General features: G+C 42.3%; 1 pseudogene; it reads left to right on the top strand.

The window, feature by feature from the left end:
- Positions 1 to 482: 482 nt before the first annotated feature.
- Positions 483 to 6393, top strand: LOC102863427 (annotated as a pseudogene).
- The last annotated feature ends 2663 nt before the right edge of the window (positions 6394 to 9056 follow it).

Consider the following 9056-nt stretch of genomic DNA (forward strand, 5'->3'; position numbering starts at 1 on the left):
GAGGAATGACAGATGAGGGAGAGAATTGTTTAAAAAGATATATATGATTGGGCATTATTGTCAGTACAGGAGTCCGGAACGAAGGCTGCACAGTGGAGTGGACTTTGGGGTCGGGATTGTCAAACAACGAAAGAATTTTTCTTTTTCTTTTCAATGAGAAGAGTGAATTGGCGAAGAGGCGGCACGCAGGGATAAAAACGCAACAGTGAATGAATGGAAATCCCAATTCTCTGTAAACTTTCATTAAAATTCATAATAAGGTGGCGCCGGCACCTCATTCGGCTCCCCCTGAGCATGGTCCGAGCGACCAGCGCCGCTCCCTGAATCCCTGTGCCCTTCAGAGGTCGCAAGACTCGGTCTCTGGGGAGTCTGTCACAAGGTCTTCTGATCAGTATTCTAAAGAAACTATTTCTGAAGCAGATTGAGGGAGGCAGAAGTGCCCCTCAGAGAAGCAGAGACACCTGCCAAGCACTGCTGCCACCATGCCTAAGCGAAAGGCCAAAGGGGATGCCAGAGGCGACAAAGTGAAGGTGAAAGACGAATTGGCTGCTACATTTCATACCTTTGGTAGTAAACGGTACATCTTTCTGGGAAACACACTCAGTACACAATGTGGGTGAGATTCTTGCGAAAAATTTCTAGGAACGAAGGAAGAAGCTCTTCGGGAAATGCCGTGTGGTACGACTATCCCCGAAATGTCATATACAGCAGAACATCACTACGTTAAGTGATTCATTGTTCAGCAAGACGCAGATTACAGAGAAAGACATTTCCAACACAGTGTGTCATTCGAGGGCTTCAGTATGTAAGGGGCTGTGCTTTGCGAACACAACGTTGCATCGGTGTTTACGTGCACTTTTATCATGAATTGCTAGTTTTCCTACAAGGAGACAACACAGATTACTGTAAAATCCGTGTGACACAAACGAGAGTTTTGGAGACAAATGCTTTCAATCCTTCTGAAAGTCATAGTGTATGTAACTCACAGACTTTACATTTTTCCAGGCCTGCTTTTCCGTCAAATCCCATGTGGTACGAATTGGCTGCTACATTTGATACCGTTGGTAGTAAACGGTACATCTTTCTGTGAAACACACTCAATACACAATGTGGGTGAGATTCTTGGGAAAAATTTTTAGGAACGAAGGAAGAAGCACTTCTGGAAATTGCGTGTGGTACGAATATCACTGAAATGTCATATACAGCATAACATCAAGTACGGGGCTGCGCAATTCCAACACAACGTTGCATAGGTATTTACGTGCACTTTTTTCCTGAATTGCTGGGTTTCCTAAAAGGAGACAATACAGATTACTGTAAATTCCGTGTGACACACATGAGAGTTTTGGAGACAAATGCGTTCATGCCTTCTGAAAGTCAGAGTGTATGTAACTCACAGAGTTTCCATCTTACCGTCCTGCTTTTCAGTCAAATCCCGTGTGGTACGAATTGCCTGCTACATTTCATACCTTAGGTAATCAACGGTACATCTTTCTTTGAAACACACTCAGTACACAATGTGGGTGACATTCTTGGGAAAAAATTCTAGGAACGAAGGAAGAAGCTCTTCTGGAAATCGCGTGTGGTACGAATATTACCGAAATGTCATATACAGCATAACATCATTACGTTAACTCATTCATTGTTCAGTAAGTCGCAGATTCCAAAGAAAGACACTTCCAAAACAGTGTGCCATTCGAGGTCTTCAGTAAGTAAGGGCCTGTACTTGGCGAACACCACGTTACGTAGGTGTTCACGTGCACTTTTATCCTGAATTGCTATGTTTCCTACAAGGAGACAACACAGATTACTGTAAATTCCGTGTGACACACATGAGAGTTTTGTAGACAAATTCTTTCATTCCTTCTGAAAGTTATAGTGTATGTCATTCAAAGAGTTTACATCTTTGCAGGACTGCTTCTCAGTCAAATCCCGTGTGGTACGAATTGGTTGCTATATTTGATACTGTTGGTAGTAAACGGTACATCTTTCTGTGATACACACTCAGTACACAATGTGGGTGAGATTCTTGGGTAAAATTTCTAGGAAAGAAGGAAGAAGCACTTAGGGAAAACCCGTGTAGTACGAATATCACCGAAATGTCATATACAGCAGAACATCGCTACGTTAAGTGATTCATTGTTCAGCAAGACGCAGATTACAGAGAAAGACATTTACTACCAAAAGTATCAAATGTAGCTGCCAATTCGTACCACACGGGATTTCACTGAAAAGCAGGTCTGGAAAGATGTAAACTCTGTAAGTTACATATACTATGACTTTCAGAAGGAATGAAAGCATTTGTCTCCAAAACTCTCGTGTGTGTCGCACGGAATTACAGTAATCTGTCTTGTCTCCTTGCAGGAAACCTAGCAATTCAGAATAACAGTGCACGTAAACACCTCGGCAACGTTGTGTTCGCAAAGCTCAGCCCTTACTGAAGCCCTCGAATGACACACTGTGTTGGAAATGTCTTTCTCTGTAATCTGCGTCTTGCTGAACAATGAATCACTTAACGTAGCGATGTTCTGCTGTATATGACATTTCGGTGATATTCGTACTACACGGGTTTTCCCTAAGTGCTTCTTCCTTCTTTCCTAGAAATTTTACCCAAGAATCTCACCCACATTGTGTACTGAGTGTGTATCACAGAAAGATGTACCGTTTACTACCAACAGTATCAAATATAGCAACCAATTCGTACCACACGGGATTTGACTGAAATGCAAGCCTGGTAAGATGTAAACTCTGTGAGTTACATAAACTATGACTTTCAGAAGGAATGGAAAGCATTTGTCTCCAAAACTCTTGTGTGTGTTGCACGGAATTTACAGTAATCTGTGTTGTCTCCTTGTAGGAAACCTAGCAATTCAGGATAAAGTGCACGTAAACACCCATGCAACGTTGTGTTTCCAAAGAGCAGCCCCTTACTTACTGAAGCCCTCTAATGACACACTGTGTTGGAAATGTCTTTCTCTGTAATCTGCATCTTACTGAACAAGGAATCACTTAACGAAGTGATGTTCTGCTCTATATGACATTTCGGTGATATTCGTACCCCATGGGATTTCCCGAAGTGCTTCTTCCTTCGTTCCTAGAAATTTTCCCCAAGAATCTCACCCACATTGTGTACTGAGTGGGTTTCACAGAAAGATGTACTGTTTACTACCAACGGTATCAAATGTAGCAGCCAATTTGTACCACACGGGATTTGCCTGAAAAGCAGGTCTGGAAAGATGTAAACTCTATAAGTTACATATACTATGACTTTCAGAAGGAATGAAAGCATTTGTCTCCAAAACTCTCATGTGTGTCGCACAGAATTTACAGTAATCTGTGTTGTCTCCGTGCAGGAAACCTAGCAATTCAGGATAAAATTGCATGTAAACACCTATGCAACGTTGTGTTGGCAAAGCGCAGCCCCTTACTTACTGAAGCCCTCGAATGACACACTGTGTTGCAAATATCTTTCTCTGTAATCTTTGTCTGGCTGAACAATGAATCACTTAACGTAGTGATGTTCTCCTATATATGACATTTCGGTGATATTCGTACCACACGGGATTTCCCGAAGTGCTTCTTCCTTTGTTCCTAGAAATTTTTCCCAAGAATGTCACCCACATTGTGTACTGAGTGGGTTTCACAGAACGATGTACCGTTTACTACCAACGGTATCAAATGTAGCCGCCAATTTGTACCACATGGGATTTGACTGAAAAGCAGGCATGGAAAGATGTAAACTCTGTGAGTTACATACACTATGACTTTCAGAAGGAATGAAAGCATTTGTCTCCAATACTCTCGTGTGTGTCTCAAGGAATTTACAGTAATCTGTGTTGTCTCCTTGTAGGAAGCTGAGCACTAAGGATAAAAGTGCACGTAAACACCTATGCAACCTTGCGTTCACAAAGCGCACCCCCTTACTTACTGATGCCCTCGAATGACACACTGTGCTGGAAATGTCTTTCTCTGTAATCAGCGTCTTGCTGAAAAATGAATCTCTTTACGTAGTGATGTTCTGCTGTATATGACATTTCGGTGATATTCGTACCAAACGGGATTCCCGAAGTGCTTCCTCCTTGCTACCTACAAATTTTTCCCAAGAATCTCACCCACATTGTGCACTGAGTGTGTTTCACAGAAAGATGTACCGTTTACTACCAACGTTATCAAATGTAGCAGCCAGTTCGAACCACACAGGATTTGACTGAAACGCAGGCCTGGAAAGATGTAAAGTCTGTGACTTACATACACTATGATTTTCAGAAGGAATGAAAGCATTTGTCTCCAAAACTCTCGTGTGTGTCGCACGGAATTACAGTAAACTGTGTTGTCTCCTTGTAGGAAACCTATCAATTCAGAATAAAAGTGCACATAAACACCTCGGCAACGTTGTGTTCGCAAAGCGCAGGCCCTTACTTACTGAAGCCCTCGAATGACACACTGTGTTAGAAATGTCTTTCTGTGTAATCTGCGTCTTGCTGAAGAATGAATCACTTAACGTAGTGATGTTCTGCTGTATATGACATTTCGGTGATATTCGTACCACACGGGATTTACCGAAGTGCTTCTTCCTTCGTTCCTAGAAATTTTCCCCAAGAATCTCACCCACATTGTGCACTGAGTGTGTTTCACAGAACGATGTACCGTTTACTACCAACTGTATCAAATGTAGCAGCCAATTTGTACCACACAGGTTTTGACTGAAAAGCAGGCCTGGAAAGATGTAAACTCTGTGAGTTACATAAACTATGACTTTCAGAAGGAATGAAAGCATTTGTCTCCAAAACTATCGTGTGTGTCACACGGAATTTACAGTAATCTGTGTTGCCTCCTTGTAGGAATCCTAGCAATTCAGTATAAAAGTGCACGTAAACACCTATGCAACGTTTTTTCGGAAAGCGCAGCCCCTTACTTACTGAAGCCCTCGAATGACACACTGTGTTGCAAGTGTCTTTCTCTGTAATCTGCGTCTTGCTGAACAATGAATCACTTAACGGAGTGATTTTCTGCTGTATATGACATTTGGGTGATATTCGTACCACACGGGACTTCCCGAAGTGCTTCTTTCTTCGTTCCTAGAAATTTTTCCCAAGAATTTCACCCACATTGTGTACTGAGTGTATTTCACAGAAAGATGTACCGTTTACTACCAACGGTATCAAATGTATCGGCCAATTCGTACCACATGGGATTTGACTGAAAAGCAGGCCTGGAAAGGTGTAAACTCTGTGAGTTACATACACTATGACTTTCAGAAGGAATGAAAGCATTTGTCTCCAAAACTCTCGTGTGTGTCACATGGAATTTACAGTAATCTCTAATCTGTTCTCCATCAGGTCGCCTAACTTCACATCGAGCAGTTCACACAGGGCATAGACCTTATGAATGTCAGGACCGTGGGAAAACATTTAGCCAGTCATGTTTCCTCACGGAACATAAAAGAGTTCACACAGGAGAGAAACCTTACAAATGTCAGGAGTGTCGGAATACATTTTTACATTTATGTAACCTCATGTTACATAAAAGAATTCACACGGGAGAGAGGCCTTACGAATGTCAGGACTGTGGGAAAACATTTTCACAATCAAATCACCTCACTAGACATAGAAGAATTCACACAGGAGAGAGACCTTACGAATGTCAGCAATGTGGGAAAAGATTTACAAATTCGAGTACCGTCACGGTACATAGAAGATTCCACACAGGAGAGAGACCTAACGAATGTCAGGAATGTGGGAAAGCATATTCAAATTTGAGTAACCTCACTGTACATAGAAGAGTCCACACAAGAGAGAGACCTTTTGAATGTCAAGAACGTGGGAAAACATTGTCTCTATCAGAACAGCTCACTTGACATAGGAGAATTCACACAGGAGAGAGACCTTATGAATGTCAAGAATGTAGGAAAACATTTTTTCGACCAGGTACACTCACTCTACATAGAAGAGTACACACAGGAGAGAGACCTTATGAATGGCAGGAATGTGGGAAAGCATTTTCACATTCAGGTCACCTCACTCTACATAGAAGAGTCCACACAGGAGAGAGACCTTACGAATGTCAGGAATGTGGGAAAGCTTTTTCAGTTCAGGTGCCCTTGCTGTACATAGAAGAGTCCACACAGGAGACAGACCTTATGAATGTCGACAGTGTGGGAAAACATTTTCCCAGTCAGTTAAGCTCACTCGACATACAACAGTTCACACAAGAGAGAGACCTTATGAATGTCACGCATGTGGGAAAACATTTTCCCAATCAAGTCAGCTCAAGATACAAAGAAAAATTCACACAGCACGGAGACCTTATGAATGTCAGGACTGTGGGAAAACATTCTCACATTCAGGTCACTTCACTGTACATAGAAGAGTCCACACAGGAGAGAGACCTTAGGAATGTCAGGAACGTGGGGGAAACTTTACGCAGTCAAATTTGCTCACGTTACATAGAAGATTTCACACAGGAGAGAGACCTTTTGAATGTCAGGAATGTGGGAAAACATTTAGAGGGCCTCATTTCTCATAGAAGAACTCACACAGGAGCGAAACTTTACAGATACCAGGAGTTTGGGAAAACGTTTTTACAGCGTATCCATAGAAGAACTCACACGGGAGAGAAGCCGTATGGGTGTGAGGTGTGTAGAAAAGCCTTTTACGACCTGTCCAGCCTACGTAGACACAGAATAATTCACACAGGAGAGAGACCTGAGGAATGCGGGAAAACCTTTAATGACATGCCCCATCTCCGTAGACATAAGAAAAGTCACACAGGGGAGACACCTTAGGAATGCAAGGAATGGGGGGAAACTTTTGCACAGTCGAATAATCTCATTGTTCGTAGAAGAATTCACACAGAAGAGAGACTTTATGAATGTCAGGAACGTGGAAAAAAGGTGAATGCCAAAACCATCGTCCGTACACACAAGAGAATGCACACAGCAGAGATGCCTTGTGAATGTAATGAATGTGAAAAACCCTTAAATACTCACGTGGTCTTATTTGATATAGAAAAATTCACACAGGAAAGAGACCGTATGAATGTAATCATTGTGGAGAAACAATCAGAGAGTCACGAACCCGCACACGACACAGAAGAAGTCACCCAAGACAGAGACATTATTTGTGTCAAGACTGTGGGAAAACTTTCTCTCTCCCAATCATCTAAATATACACGTAAGAATTCAAACAGGCGAGAGACCTCATGAATGTAAGAAATACGGGGAAAGTATTTGTACACTCAGGTGACTTCAGTGCACATAGAAGAATCCATACAGGAGATAGATCTGTGAAGGTCAGGACTGTGGAAAACATTTCTGCCATCTGGTGAAGTCACTGACCATAGAAGAATCCACACGGAAGAGAAACTTTTTATGGAGGTAAGGAACGTGGTCAGACCTTCAGAGAATGAGTTTCCTGCACAGCACAGAGAAGTCACACAGAGAGACCTTGTGAAGGTTAGAACTGTGGGACAAGTTTTCCTCGTCTGCTGCACTGAATAAGCATGGAAGAATTCACCCAGGCGAGAGACCTTAGGAATTTAATCAATGTGAGAAATCATTTCTGTGATCCTCTGACCTCACTGTACATGGAAGAGTTGACACAGGAGAGAAAGCGTAGGAATGTAGGAATGTAAGGACTATGAGAAAGCATTTGCACAGCAAGTCCCCGTGTGACACACAGAAGAAGTCACAGAGGAGAGAGAACTTAGGACAGTGAGGAAAGGAGAGAAAGCTTTTGAGACTCTGGTACGTGAGTTATCCATGACGAATTCACCTAAGGTAGACCATCTGAAAGGGAAGAACTTGGGGTAGCCTTTCTCCAATCAGATGCCATGAGGACATGCACGGATTCACCCAGCAGAAACCTCTTCCATTTGTTAGCAAGGGAAGACACATTTTATCTCTTCCTCACTGGATATGTTGACACTCACCCTGGAGACAGGCCGCATGAATGGAAGGAATAGAGGAATGAGTTCAGTCCATCCTCTGTCCTCAGCAGGCACCTGAGAAGTCACACTCCATAAGACAGGTGAGTCCAAGAACCAGGAAACTCTTAATCTTCCTGGTAATGTCCCAGAGGAAAACTGCCATTGTGCCTTGGAGAGGGAGATATTTGCAGTAGTTTTTATATGTGTTCTGTGTGTGGATGTCAATCATTGTTTGTTGAAGCTATATCTCTTTTGCACCACTCTGTCACATTGATCTTTTGATTCTGTGCTGTATTTTTTGCAAACGTGGTGTTTTGAAATGATCATCGTTTTCCCAGATCCACTTTAAAGTCTTTCTCAAAAGTATAAATTTGTTGACCCTTACCCATAAAGCTGGAGTAAATAGGACTGGGAAAATACCTTTTTATAAATTTTGATGTTTGTGATTGATATTATTCATGCAATTAAAAAAATAACTTTTGTACAAGAGGTTTCGTGTCATTAATAGGTTGGGGGTCCTTTTAAAAATTTTTATTATTTTTGTGTGAATGTACCGTCAAATTGGATCTGACTGTTACACAAGGAGATTGTGCCTCTTTCTCCATCAGACCATCTCCTGGATTCGAACCACACACCTCTGGGATTGCAGTGCAGCGTCTTTCCGCTAAGCCAGCAGAGCTCCGTTCATGTCATGAATACTTTTGATTATCTGCCAGTAGGAAGGGCACTGTTTTTACTCTTCAAGGTGAGACTTGGTGAGCATGTAACTACTTGTCATTATGTACTTTACTGTCACAACAAAGCAGGTGTGGAGAGTATGCCCAACATCTATGAGTGTCTCGGCCATGCTCTTCCTTTATTAAGAAAGGATGGGGGGGGGGAGAGAAAGGATGGCAAGTTTTCCCCGGAGTTATTGATAGTGATTATCAAGGGGAGGTTCAAATTATGGTAAATAGGAGATAAAATTTCCACATACTATTACTACCTTTTTTGTTGTTGTTGTTTCTTATGTGCCCTCGAGTCGCTTGCAGCTCATAGCGACCCTGTGTTCAAGAGCCCTGTACCCTGCTCTATCCCGTGCCAACCTTATTGTCTCTGACACACCTACCCCCATCACCCCAGTGACTGAT

Source organism: Elephantulus edwardii, unplaced genomic scaffold (assembly GCF_000299155.1).
Source record: "Elephantulus edwardii isolate Elephantulus edwardi_28Jun2011 unplaced genomic scaffold, EleEdw1.0 scaffold00172, whole genome shotgun sequence".
Taxonomy (NCBI): domain Eukaryota; kingdom Metazoa; phylum Chordata; class Mammalia; order Macroscelidea; family Macroscelididae; genus Elephantulus; species Elephantulus edwardii.